The 15,594-nt window shown below is 36.1% G+C and overlaps 1 pseudogene; it reads right to left on the bottom strand.

The window, feature by feature from the left end:
- Window positions 1-1,441: 1,441 nt before the first annotated feature.
- Window positions 1,442-13,583, bottom strand: LOC143546722 (uncharacterized; annotated as a pseudogene).
- Between the last annotated feature and the right edge of the window lie 2,011 nt (window positions 13,584-15,594).

Below are 15,594 nucleotides of genomic sequence, written 5' to 3'. Positions count from 1 at the left end.
AAACTTTACAATAACAATTCAAGTCTATCAATCAAACAATCCATAAAACCTATCAAAACCTAACAATAATCATCATTCCTAGGTAGAACTAACAAGATTAGCCTAACATATTATTTGGACAGTAGCATATACTCAATAAAAACACCATAAAACTCATACCAATCATCTCAAAAATCATTCAACAATCAATCCTACTCATAAACACTTCAATCTTTCAATCAATCGCAAAACTAGTAATCAATTGAACAAGTATAAAAAGATGATGAACAATGTTATGAAAAGAAAGGATATGGATGAATTCCGGGCTGTTCTTGGCTGCTACAACTGATGAGAAACGTCCCCGAGGCTTGGTTCTTGTGTCTTCTTCCTTCCCTAGCCGTCACACGATCAAACCCTAAGCTGAAAAAACTTTTTCTTCCTTCCTCCCTTGCTGGAACAGCTGCGATCGGCCAACTGCTGTGTGCCTAGGGTTTTTTAATTTTTTTTATGTTATAATATAATAGGGTCTTGGGCCTCCATGATGCATACGGGTCAGGCCTTGAGTTGTTTACTTGAAAACGTATGCGTAAAATGCTCGTAAACTGCTCCAAAATCTCGGGTTCTTTCTTTCTTTCACCCAAAACCTACAAGATTAATAAATGTATGTAAAACCTATAGAAAACGAGTTAAAACATATAAAATATAATATAATATGTAGATAAAACGTGCGGAAAATACGTGTGTTTTACAACACATCAGAAAGCTTCTAGATTATGTTTTATTTGGCTATATATAGCCATTTGTTGTCATATGTATGTCTGTGTTTTCCATGGTGTAAGTCATCCACCCAAGGGGAGCTCACCTTGGGTGGGTCGGTTCGTTTATCATATATCAAATCTTTCAACAGATAACGAGATCGTTCATTTATTTTATCGCTTTATATATTTATGTTCGGTTGTTTGATTTACCGTACCCGTCTCGAGCATTTATCAAGAACAAAGCCGTTCGTTGTCGGATCCAGTTTCGGAACCTACATCAAGATCATATCCAGGAATGCATCTGAAAGTACGTATTTATTTACATATGAGAAGAATTTATATAATTCTAATCCTAAATGTTGTATCCTTTGCGAAAGGGTGCGGCGGTTAGAGTAACCATTGACGTGCATCCTAATTAATAAGTATAATTATAATAACAATAACACAAGTGCATATTACATTCTTATATATAACATTGTGTTGATTGCAAATCTGATCTAGTATTACATGCATAATGGGTAATCAATTGAACTGCGACCCAAATGAAGAAAACCATATAACACAACAAAATATTAAACACCCAGTGTCTTGCTCGCAATATTTAACTTTTGATCTCAATATTTTTATTCACAAAAGACTCAAGTTTAAGAAATCATAACACAATTTTTAATGTCTACAATAACATAAAGACGTCTGTGTCTTGTAATTCCTTTGCCTGCCTTCCTCCAAACTTGATATTCCTTCATCCTGCACAGGGAGTTACTTTAAAAGCCCAACTAGGGAGAATACTCTTCACACCTGGCTCCATCTTAATCTCCACATTCGCACGTTGTATATTAAAAAGTTGGATCCCGGATGGAGTGATTAGCGGGAAGTCTCCCATGTATATCACATCTAGGTGTTTGCAGCCGCCGCCGAGAGCTAGTAATCCTCTATCGCAGAGCATCGAACAACCGCTCACATGGATTCACTCCAAACTTCGACAATACAATCCAATCAACTCCCTACCAGAGATTGTAATATTTTTACAATATGTTAAGTCGCATTCTTGAAGCAACGGACATCCTTTTGAGATGCTTATGATTGCATCATCCTCAACAAAACGGCTCCCCCAGATGCTAAGGATTATAAGATTTGCAGCAAGTCCTGAACCAATGGCCGCAAGTGCATGTCCCGTGTTACTATTTTGCCAAAAACTACCAAGATTTAGATATTCCAGCCCCCCTCCACTTACAACATCTGCTAAACCTATAAAAATTAGCTCACAAGAGTTGGCCTCTAAACGTTTAAAGCCTTTAATGTGGAAGAACACCCTTTAAAGCCTTTACCATTAACTTTTCTGCAGCCTGTTATTCTGAGTGCTCTAAAATTGACGGCAACTTTGGATTAGAGACTGAATTCCACAGTCAGTTATTTTATAAAACCAAACAAGGCTCACTTCTTTAAAAGACTTACATGACTTTGCTAAGATTTCTAATCCACTGTCTTCAATAGAGCCACATGAAAGATAAATAACCGACAAAGATGAACAGCCAGAGGCAGTGGAAGAAAATTCTACATTGGTGATTTGACAACAAAACTCAAGATGCAAAGAACGTAATTTAACACCATATTTTTGCAAGAGAACTAAACCTGAATCTGTGACAAAGTTTCATTCAGTCAGGGACAATGACTAATTGCCTAAAATGGTTAAGCAACTTATCAAGTACAAAGGAAACAATACATACACGAATAGTATACGGGTATCCTAACCAAAGTATTTGATGGCTTTCCAAGTGTTCAAGACTTGAACTTTGAATATCAAGAAAACGATGACACGTTAGACCAAAAGATTTCCGATCATGAATAGAGTCTAGTTTTTTAAAGATTAGATACAGAGGGTCATCAGGGAGGTTTGTAAGACATGAGCGTTTTTTTTCTACATCGAGAACCTACACCCATTTCTATATATAGCTGCTACGTTGTTCGTATATTGGTTTGAATCTATATCGATATTGTTTGTTAAAGATGAAATCTGCAAGACATATTGGTTTCAGCAATTGTAGAGGATGTGAATCAGCATATGTGTATAGAACATGACACTTGCGCAAAAAGGTTTTCCCATAACCTTTTAGGGTAGATTTATGCATTCAGGACAAAATGCAGAAGTTAAAATCTGAAGATGCTAAACTGAAAAGTATCTGCATGATCTGTAACAACAAAGAAGATGATGCATTAGATAATAATTAGCGATAAAATTCACATTAAATATTATCCATGAACCTCTGCTTTCCTTCTCTTTAGCATTATATTCGACGAGGATTCTTTCATCAATCCCATGGGCTTGTCTACTTGTTGAGCTTCATGGAAGGAGCCGTCCAATTGGTCCATTAGATTCATAACAAATATATATTATGTCATAAAAGGATCCGGTCACAAATGGCAGAAGAAGTATCCCCATAACAATTAAGGAAGTCGTATGAAGTATGAACTACAATAGTAAAGGCTCTTGGCTATCAAGAATCTACTAAAAAATATCGACATTAAGTGTTGATCGTTTTGTTAATCCAGATAATTCCTTTAAGTTAAAATTGGGTTAATTAAATTTGCGTTGTTTAATAGCTAACCTTCTCCATGTATGAATATATGTGGCATGATTGTATCCATCAAATTGTGTGATTTCTATTAATAAAATTGTAAGTCCCGTGGAGGGTGGATCTAACAACTATCTCTGGATCAACTAAACTTAGTGCTAGCAGAAATCACTCAAAGTCACCTAAGTGGTTTCGGATCTTGAGAATATTTATGTTCAGGTTTAGAGAGAGAGAGAGAGAGAAAACTACAGTGAGAGTAAGTGTGTGAAAGTTTGATGGTTTTAGCAAAAGGTTCTTATTTCTCATGGCATGCTCCCTATTTATAGAGGAGCATGCATGAGAAGTTATATTATTTCCAAGTGCCCAAAGGGCTTGATTACAATTTTCCTTGGGCCATTTCCCTTGGGTCAATTACATACAAAAGTGAACATCTAGAGCCTAAATACATAAACGAACCAATACAAAAAACCAAATACACAAAAAGGGACCTAACAATCTCCCTCTAGTCTTTAGTATTGGAACCCGTCGGTGTCGTAGACCAAATGTTCGTCCTCGGTTAGTGGAAGATCAACAAGTCTTCGGACGAACTTGTTAAAGGCTTCAACTATCCGGTCTAACGACACAAATCCTCAACGGTCCCTAGCGGTGAATTGTAGAGCTTCTTCACATCCTCAATGTGTAGACCCATAAGCTCGTGCTCGTCAAATACTCGAATCTCGTGCATATCACGGCAGTGGATGACGGCCTCACTTGTAGTATTATCAAACTCCCAACCAATGAAGTCTCGGAGAGTGTTGGGAAGATAGGGCTTGCCATGATATATCTCGTGATAGTCTTTTGGTGCCCTATATCTCCACATGGTCCGTGGCTGGAACTATCTCTCTTGGGTTCCTGAACTATCTCTCTTGGGTTCCTGAACCTGCGACCCTTATTTACTTCAAAGTCCTTGTAGTCCACCTTCGATTGATGATGCAAATGAGTTTTGACCCAGCCTTCCAGTGTATTCTCACACTCTCCTCGGCCCATAGCTTTTCTCAGATAGTTGATGTCAAGTTCTGGTAATGACTTCAGCTCGTGGTGGTCGAGGTAGATAAGATCTCCGCTATATCTTCTGATGGCCCAACAGCTACTCCTCTTATCATACTTTGCATAGACGATCAGTGTATCATCATGATAAAGGTCGTTGAGCATGTGGGCACTAGCACGACTTGACACTATGTGAGTCTTTCTCTTTTTCTTTGGTGGTTCTTGTGTCAAGTCGGCGGCTGGTTCGGAGACGGGATCTGTTGCGGGAGCCTCTGAAGCTTGAGCTGGTGGAGTGTCAGGATTTGGCGAGTAATTGATGTAATCGTCATGCATTCCTGTAATGAAGTCTTCCAAGCTTATTCCAGCTTCAATAAAAGCATCCATCATCCCTGTAACATTACCTGCAGGAAAAAAGTTTTTATATAAATCGTCAATTCGCGAGTCATCCTGCCTAACTTTTGTTGCTGAGTCGTGTTCAGCAGGGTCTTGATGAGTTTCTTGAGAATGTGGAGGTGATTGAGTGTTAACTCCACCTCCACCTCCTACTGCACCAGCCCCTCCATCTCCACCTGCATCATCATCATCATCATCCTCATCAAAGCTTTCATGGACGTTGTCCTCCTCGTTTTCGTCCTCATCATCACTTTCTTTATCATCACCATCATCTCCTTCGTCACCACCACCGGCTTGGACCTAAGGTTGAACTTTATGTTTAGGACCCAAGCTAGTTCCAACTCCACTTCCGGCTTGGCCAGTCTGTTGTACAACCCGACCAACAGTTGCCTCGCCTTCAGACACTACAAGCCGTTCAGCACGCACGGCCACACTCGGACCTGCGGTGGGTTGAGATCAACAGCAAATTTTAGAAACATCAGATGTGGGAGGCTCGACATCTAATTTTCCTTTTGTTGACTTTCTTGAGCCGACTGGTTTTCTTCCTTGTCTTCAAACACGATTAGTTCATTTTTTAGATTCAATCACCAACTTTAACGTTCTCGTTTTCCTTTAAGCGCTTCTGCATCTGTAACTTCAAGCAGACTTGATCTTGATCCACATGTCCATGTACAACTGCACTAAAGCTAAAACAAATAAGATTCGTTCACAGACCTTCTCGAGGGTCAAGAAGAAATCGTTCATAGGCCCTCCCAATTTCAGTCCCTCAACTTGTAAATGATTTGTTTAAGTCCCAGATTTTCAACGAACTTTGCATGAACGACCTTGACAACAAAACATATGATTTTGAATGAAACAAATTTTAACAAAATATGTACGAACATAATAAAAACTTAAAATCTTTTTGGCATTTTCATACATTTTCAAAATAACGAAAATATATACATAACATTTTGAAGTTGAAACTAAAATAAAACAAAATAAAATAAACAATAAAAGATAGGACTAAAGATGAAATTAATATTATATATCAATAATATTTACAAAATTTCCTAATGATTTTAATATTTTTGTGAGAAAGATCACAACATGGAATCATATGGATTTGCAAAGCCTTAGATCGCGTTTCCATTTTGATATTATTATGTCACAATTTCATCACTGACTGTAGATATTGTCCGTTTGTTTAACTTGACAAGTGTTTTGATGCCAAAGTGATACATTTAAAGTACAATTAGGCACGGTGCTTAAATGGTCCTCACTTAATTAGACATGTTACTTATTACATCATATCACGGGCTTACTTTGTGTTAACATATCACCTCAACTTCACTTAAACCTTGCTTATTTGATCACAGTATACTTATTAACATACTTGACACTTTATTCTTTATTTTTGCACACTTGACTCGATCTAGAAAGATTAAAATAAAACAGAAGATTCAGGGACTTAACAATCAGATTTTGTACGACTACAAATAAAGAAAGTCCAAGGTTTGAATCAAAATAAATTAAGAAATAAAGCAGAATTAAAATCCCTAAGATTGAATTTTTTTCGACTCTTTTTCTTGATTTTTCTTTTTCTTTTCTGACTCTTTTTGTTTTTCTTTTCTTTGTTTTTCTGGACACTTTACTTGATTCAATAGAAATTAAAAATTGACACTTATTTTATAATACAACTGTGATTAAGTAAAGAGAGGCTTGGGTATGACATGTATAATTACATTTCTGTCTTCATGAATATGACTTCACGGAATTATGCAACCACTTCATAATCGTATATCCACTAGTACCGGCAAGAATTTAGGTTTATATCACCCGACACTTACTTGTTTGTCAAGCGTATCTACAAATATGTGAGTGATTTTGTAGACCTTTGATCTACCCTTTTCATGCGCTAGGATCATTGCATATCAATGTACTATCATTTTCCAACGGTGGGGTCAATTTCTCAAAATTTATTAATTTAATAATCCGACTCCCTCTAAGCAGGAGTTCCCTCTAAACGGGACAATTCCCTTTAGATGTTCTTAAATGTAATATAAAATTTTTTTGGTAAATCAAGATCGATGGAGAATATACCCACACTGAAATATTGTTTCTAACAGCAACTCATTACGTATCACGCTACCAATCCATCCAGATGAAATTAAACATTCTAGATCTATAAATTTTTAAAGTGCTAATACTGAAATCGATCTAAGAACAAGTACGAAAATCAAGTAAAAATTCAAAAAAATATGTATATATATATTAATGATACATGGACCCATCGACAGTGAAAGACGCACATGCTTCGATTTTGATACCTTTTTGAGACATCAATTGACGCGGAAAGCTGCTTCTTAGACTCCTCATGAGTGAGGGTTTGTGATTAAGATTGGATATTTTACTTTAATCCAGGAATCAAGAATATTATGTGGAACATTTTAGAGAGTAAATTTAGTGAAGTTCTTAACTATTCATTATGAAATTTATATACTGTTTTGTTAACAAGATATTTCTAATTCCTAAATAAGTTTTATTTAGATAAAAAGACATAGTTTTCCTGAATGGATAGGCCATGTTTTTTAATTAGTTAAATATCAATTTTTCTTTTTATATATAGCATTTTGATTACTAAAAACGGCCAGGTCAGAGTTAGGAGGTTAATGTTCATCGCAAGCTGGTCTTAATCATTTACTGTAACTTTTGTTGATACGTTCCTAATGATGATACTGATGATTAACAGCAAAATGGGTTGTTGATGCTGTTACGTTCTTATTTAAGGCTCACTTTATTCTGGATCAAAGGGGGGAGGCTAGACATCTAATTTTCTCTTGTTGACTTTCTTGTGCCGATTAGTTTCTTTCCTTGTATTCAGATAAATTCAGTTCACTTTTTAGATTCAATCACCAACTTTCACGTTCTCGTTTTCCTTTAAGCGCTTCAGCATTTGTAACTTCAAGTAGACTTGATTTTGATCCACATGTCCATGTACAACTGCACAAAAGCTAAAACGAATAAGATTCGTTCACAGACCCTCTCGTGGGTCAAAAAGAAATCGTTCATAGGCCCTCCCAATTTCAGTCCATCAACTTGTAAATGATTTGTTTAACTCCCAGATTTCCAACGAACTTTGCATGAATGACGTTGACAACAAAACACATGATTTTGAATGAAACAAAGTTTAACAAAATATGTACGAACATAATAAAAACTTAAAATCTTTTTGGCATTTTCATACATTTTCAAAATAACGAAAATATATACATAACATTTTGAAGTTGAAATTAAAATAAAACAAAATAAAATAAACAATAAAAGATAGGACTAAAGATGAAATTAATATTATATATCAATAATATTTACAAAATTTCCTAATGATTTTAATATTTTTGTGAGAAAGATCACAACATCTAATCATATGGATTTGCAAAGCCCTATATCGCGTTTCCATTTTGATATTATTATGTCACAATTTCATCACCGACTGTAGATATTGTCCGTTTGTTTAACTTGACAAGTGTTTTGATGCTAAAGTGATATGTTTAATGTACAATTAGGCACGGTGCTTATGTGGTCCCCACTTAATCAGACATGTTACTTATTCCATCATATCTCGAGCTTACTTTGTGTTAACATGTCACCTCAACTTGACTTAAACCAGTCTTATTCAACCATGGTAAACTTATTAACATACTTGACACTTTATTCTTTATTTTTGCACACCGACTCGATCTATAAAGATTAAAATAAAGCAGAAGATTCAGGGACTTAACAATCATATCTTGTATGACTACAAACAGAGAAAGTCCAAGGCTTGAATAAAAAAAAATTAAGAAATAAAGCAGAATTAAAATCCCTAAGATTGACTTTTTCTCTACTCTTTTTCTTGATTTTTCTTTTTCTTTTCTGACTCTTTTTGTTTTTCTTTTTTCTTTTCTTAACACTTGACTCAATAGAAATTAAAAATTGACACTTATTTCATAAGACAACTGTGATAAGGTAAAGAGAGGCTTGGGTATGACATGTATAATTACATTCTCCCTTCATGAATATGACTTCACAGAATCATGCAACCGCTTCATTATCGTGTATCTACTAGTACCGGGAGGAATTTAGGTTTATATCACCCGACACTTACTTGTTTGTCAAGCCTATCTATACATCTGTGAGTGATTTTGTAGACTTTTGATCTACTCTTTTCATGCGCTAGGATTATTGTATATCAATGTACTATCATTTTCCAAAGGTCGGATCAATTTCTCAAAATTTGAAAATTTTAATTATCCAAATCCCTCTAAGCAGGAGCTCCCTCTAAACGGGACAGTTCCTTTTAAATTTTCTTAAAAGTAATATAAAATATTTTTGGTAAATCAAATGACTTGTTTTTGCTTTTCATAAGATGAATTGAAAATCTTTTTGGTGAGTTAAACTTAACTCATTTTCTCCCTCTAAAATTGTGACATATTTGAAAAATATTTACAATTTTATATACAAAAAGATAAATAGGTTGTTTTAATCAAAATCGATCATGCCGATCTATTCGACCCGAAAGTCAAATCGAGCATGATAGATGGTTTTAGTGAAAAGGTCAGCAAAGTTATTGTCAGATGGACTATCTTAAGCATGCATTATCACATTGTATAACAAAGTTGAAGAGATTCAAACAGAGACCCAACAGCTGATGCTGGATCCATCACTTGAGAGATACAGTTGGACGAGGTTAGTTTGAGAAACGCTCAAAAAGTTGTTGTTGAACCATTTAAACAAGGCTTCCCTTCCTTGAACTTTGTCCTCCCATGTCGCTTATGAAAGACTTGAATCCGCCATCGAATGGTTTAGCATCAAATAGAAAGGGTTCGTCTCCCATCATATGCCGGGTGCAATCACTATCTAAGTACCTAATACTATTGATAGTCCTTCTTGATTGACCCTGCATACACTAAGCGTTCAAATAGACATGGGTTCTCGGGATACTTTTATCCCGGGAAGGTTGACTGTATACCTACCAAACTTGATTTTATTTCCTGAACCATTTATTTCTTGGTGGAGCTTCACATGATGAAGAACAGTCCTTAAGAATCCAAGTAAAAACTTGTTCCTTGTTTTGTCAATTTTGGACTTTTCTGTTCTTGATTTTGAAACTATTTTTGGTGAATCCTCAGACTTTACAGTCTTGGATCCTTTTGGATTTTATCCTTCTTGGTTTTCCAAAAAGGTTTCTTTTTGTGTCTTACTTTATTTACTTTGGATCTCACATCCATTTCACTAGGTTCACTATCAGTTTGATCAGTCCTTGAATCAGGGCTACTAAAAGCTCCTTTTGGGGACTGACTAAGCCGCCTTTGAATATCAAGCTGTTGTTTGAACCCAGTGCTTGCAATGTCTTGCAAGGTGAGAAGAGTGACCACACACAAAACAACACTTTCTCCTAGAAGTGCCATAGAACTCATCTAAACTATAATGTGGTGTGTGCGGTGGGAAAAGTGATCCTTGGAAAGGAACATGATTATAAAACACATTTGTATAATATGGATCATCAAAAGTTTGTTGATAATGACCATACTAGTTGTTATCACAGAAGTTGTATGACTGGGGTTTCTTAATTGATTTGTTTGTGAAAATGATCGTTTACTTGGTGGAACATATTTACACGAAGTACTTGCCTTTTCATTTTCAAAAACTTTATTTTCACTTGAATTATCCTCAGTCTCACAACTTGATGATGAAAAAATTGATATGTTCACCTCAACAGGCCTACTTTCGTTGACACATTTTTCACCAAAAGTTTCATCACAAACGGTTTCATAATCATAACTCGTGTTCGTTTCCACCGACCCACTTTCTTCTACACAACCAGCTTCAAAAGATACATTGATGTTAGATTTATCAGATGATGGGACTGGAGCAGCAGTTTGAGAAACTGGAGGGACAAATTTCACAGGTTTTGGTATTCTACCAACACCATATGACATTTCTTCCTCGGGAGTAGTATTATAGCTGAAGTGGGGTAAGATGGTATAATTATCATTTAAAGGTGGAGGCACAGCAGTATAATCATACCCCAGCCCCGCTTTCAGCTTAGTACTTCTCTGGGCTCCAATGATATAATTCACCTTCTCGGATGATGATTAAAATCCTTGGATTACTTTTTCTTCTTTTATTTTATTAGAAGCATCAAGTTTTAAGCTTTCAATTTCATCTTTCATTTAGAATTTATGTTTTTATAATATATTACTTCTTTCTTCTCTTGAAAAATTTTAATCCTCAGATTTGCATGATCATCACGATGAGTTTCTATTTTCTCAATGTAAATCTTGTCAGCTTTTACATATTCAGCATTTAACTGTCGAAGTTTTGCATTTTATTTTAAGACTTCATTTTGATGATATCTATAATATGTAACCTTGTCAATGTAAGCATGCGTGCATAAGTTGTGGTTTACCTCATCGCAAGGTGATGTGTTGGGAATGATAGGACATGGATGACTGCTTTCACCTGCAACACTTGTCCCAACTTTATGTTCTTTGGACGATTGTTTATTTGGAGCTTATCTTCCATTATTTCAAAAGACTTGATGGTAGAAGCCAACTCTGAGAGTGTCATGATATACCGGTTTGTGGTTCACTTTATGGTACAATACCAGATGCGAAGCGATTGCTACAGTAACTCGGGGATGCGATTGCTACAGTACCCGTGTGAAGCGAAACGATTGCTACAGTACCCCCGTGCGAAGCGAAACGATTGGCTATAGTACCCATGCGAAGCGATTGCTACAGTACCTCGGCGATGTGATTGCTATAGTACCCCCCCCCCCCCCCGGCGATTGCTACAGTACCTCGGAAGCGACTGCTACAGTACCCGATGCAATTATTATTATTATTATTTTTTTTTGAGAATATAACACCCAAACTTCCAAAATGTCAAAAAGACTTTAGTCTAAAAATCAATAAATCGGCCTAGATCTGAGTTTTTAAGCCGAATATTCAGCTCAGACACAAAAATTTAAAATACTAAAAACTTAGATTTGGTGATTCTCATATATTTATAAGGTGAAAGGGACTCCAAAAGAGTTGAGTAACACGGAATCAACCTCAAATCCAACAAAAACTAAGATCAAAATCCAAAAAGTTTGACCCGAAAACCACAAAAAGTCAAGCCGAAAACTCTGATACCACTTGTAGGTTCTCTAAATGGATTTCAAGACTTGACTCGGATCAATCCGTGTTGTTGGTTAGTGGAAATCACCAACGACACTCGGATCTCGGATCTTAGTTTGTTTATCATGAAAGAGAGAAAAGTGATAAGTGGGTTGAGAGAGTTTTATTTCCAAAGGGTTTCTTAAAGTTGTTGGAGTTGTTGAAGTCATTGAAGAAATGGTAAAGTGCCCCTTTTATAGGGTCCCCATTTCTTCAATACATACAAAATAAACGTACCGAGTACGTAATACACCGACTAAACCAACCTAAACGACATACACAATCCTAAAAACAATATAGAATATTGGCCCTACAACCTCTAAGCCTTTAGATGGACGAAAGTAAATAACTAACCAAGTAAAAACCCGTTTTGAATGTATTTAAGACATTCAGAACCTAATGCAGAAATTAAAACCAAAAGATGCTAAACTGAAACGTATCCACGTGATCTGTTACAACAAACAAGAGGATGCATTAGATAATAATTAGCGATAAAATTCAAATTGAAATATAAATTTTCTCGGATATTATATAAATCAACCCTGCTACTAAAGAAGAAATCCAGCACATACACTAATGCACATAACTTCCTATTTTCTCTTACTATCATGTATGTTTTATCTTCAATATGCTAAAGCCCTATGAAATTTTGCAAATACTAAAGAGTCAAATTAGCAAATTTATAAGAAGCGAAAATGATGGAAACGGGATAGGAAAATTAAGAGATAGAGCCACCTTCGAGACGGGCTAAATCTTCAAAGCACAATACAATTAAATAGAAAATTAAAACATCGATATTAGCAAAAAGAAAAGCATGAACAAATAATACTACCGATAGCTAGCGGCATCTGGGCTCAACAGCCCCACTACGTTTTCTCCTACGAATTTTCTTGGTCAATTGGGCTTAGGTGGGAAATGAGAGCAGGAATAAAACCCAGAGTCACCCAAATGATTCAATTGATTCACCGTTCGGTACTTATCCTTATCGAGCAGCTTTAAAACAATGTATATTATGGATCACGCTACGTGCGTACAAACAATTCTGTAAGTGCAGCACTAATTCACCCACAAGAAACTAGACATTCCAGATCCATTTTAAAAGAGCACCTGATTCGATTTTGATTTCTTTACATCACTCCACCCCAGAAAATAATTAAGTTGCTTCTCAGACGCCTCGGGAATTAGGGCTTGTAATATTGGAAACAGGAAACGAGAAAATGAAAATCACAACACTTTTAAACCCTGGACGCAATACAGCGAGCTCAATATAATGAATTTGTACATTGTGCATTAGAAATAAAAAAGCTAATGGGAGAGAGAAAAGCAAATGTTTAATCATTAGCTTCTCATTCGAGATCAATATAATGAATTTGTACATTGTGCATTAGAAATCAAGCTGGAGTGAGTTCTGCTTCCTCAATGCCAACTGCTTTCTTAAGCAAGACTCAATAGAATGTGTATCCTGTGACCACTCCTAAGTACTCCCTAAGTGTGCCTTCACAACCAACAGCATTCATCTCAACTAGTAATCAATCAGATTCTTCCGGTACAAGTTCATTTCAAAAGGCAGTCGACAGTGCAGTTGCCCAAGCCTTAAAAGATCAAGGGATTTCCTCATCTTCAAAACCTCAACCAAGCAAACCTTCAAGTTTCTGTGAAGCACTACCCATGTTAAATGACTCCAACAATGCAATAGTTCACGCTTTTCTGTCAAGCCATGAAGAGTTGATGCAAGGAAATCTATTGCCACCACAATTTGAAGCTGGAGATTTAAGAGATATCAATCAAAAGGATCTTGAAAAGATGGATATCAAGTACCAAATGGCAATGGCGGTGCAGAGAGCTACAAACTTCATGAAGACGTACGGGAAAGACAGCTTCAATGATTCTGACAGAAAAAGGATTGGGTTTGACAAGTCGAAGCTGCGATGTTACAACTGTGGTGAAATGGGTCATTTTTCTCGAGAATGCACGAATCCATCAAAACTTGCCAATGATATTCGTGTGACTGAGGTGACAAAGGAAGAGAACAGCAAGGCTGTAGGAAAAAGGCATGAGGTGTTTCTACAAAGCAGCTCATCTCAAAGAATTGGAGGTCATCCACACAAGGGCAACTCAAGCTCAAACTCAAAGGCCCTTGTCTCCCAATCAGAGGTCCAAGTTGGTGTGGATTGGGATGACCAATTCCAAGAGCTGCAAAATCCTCTCAACATGGCTGGCATGGCTTTCATAAACAACGAAGCTTCTTCGTCTGCTACTACAAGTTCTGATGTGACACCATCTGATGAGGTAAAAAGAAATCTGTGCACTCAAGCTTGCGTAAATAAGGTAACATATTATAAATATCTTCAAGACGAAGTTTTGAAAGAAAATGCAAAAATTCGTCAACTAAATGCTGAGTATGTAAAGGCTGATAAGATATATGTTGAAAAGATCAAAACACATCACGATGATGTAGCAAATCTTAAACTTAAAATCTTTCAAGGAGAGCACAATATCATCTATTACAAAGACATAATAAATAAACTAAAAGATGAAATTGAAAAGTTGAAACCTGATCTTTCTGATAAAAGAGAAAAGGAAAAACAAGTTGAAAGATTTGAAGCATCATCTGAACAATTAGATGATCTTATCAGAGCTCAGAGAAGTTACTAAAGTTAAACCGGGACTACGTTATGATTATTCAACGGTGCCTCCACCAATGAATGATAATTACAATTGCCTACCCCATTTTAGCTATAATACTTCTCCTGATGGAGAGATGGCCTATAGTATTGGTAAACTACCAAAACCAGTGAAATTTGTTTCAGCTGTCTCTCCATCAACAGCTCAAATTTCATCATCTGCTAAGTCTAACGTCAACGTGTCTTGTGTAGCAGGTGATGTAAGTGGTGATTGTGGGAAGGTTAACCAGGGTTGTAAACCAAAGGGAGAGTTAGAACCCCGTTTTGAATCCCGTGTGGGTCTAACAAAATCAATTAACAATCCTGTTTGTAACAAAGTGTGTGAATCAATGATAGGAAGTTTAATGTCTAGATCAAAGGATGTATTTTGTGAATCATCAAGTGATTACAGTTGTATAAATGTTTGCAATGAAAGTGAATGTTCCTCTTCTGATTCAGAATGTGAAACTGTTTTTGATGAAACCATTGAAGTCAAGGTTAATGAACAGACTAGTCAAAGCTACTTATCAACTAATAATAAGGTTGATAACTTGATAAAAGAAAAAATAGTTTTGTGAATGAAAAACCAAGCACTTCCTGTAAATACATACCACCTAAGAAAACTTCATTTTCTCAAAATACAAATTATAACAATAGTTCTCAATATCAAGATCAATTTGATAGTGCCTATTACTACTCTCGACAAAAACCAAGGCAATCAAATCATTTTGCAACTCATCATTCAATTGCTTACAATTATCAGTCAGATAGAGGTCATCAACATGTTAACCCAACTACATCACCTTATCCCTCATATCTCAGTGAGCAAGATGCCTATAAATGCAACCAAAGAAAGTGCTGCTTTGTCTGTGGAAATCCGTCTCATCTTGCAAGACATTGCTAAGAGTCATCCTAAGAGTCAGTTTGGTCAGACATTTCCTAAGAGTCATCCTAAGAAAATGTCTCGCAAAACTCACTCCACTGCCAGTAAGCCGGATTTCAAGTCCAAAAGAATTGA

The sequence above is a fragment of the Bidens hawaiensis genome, unplaced genomic scaffold (genome assembly GCF_021521415.1).
Source record: "Bidens hawaiensis isolate Kalapana, Puna unplaced genomic scaffold, B.hawaiensis_p1.1 tig00014461_1, whole genome shotgun sequence".
In the NCBI taxonomy this organism is placed as follows: domain Eukaryota; kingdom Viridiplantae; phylum Streptophyta; class Magnoliopsida; order Asterales; family Asteraceae; genus Bidens; species Bidens hawaiensis.
Note: the sequence above shows the minus strand (reverse complement) of the source record. Positions and strands in the feature narration are given on the sequence as shown.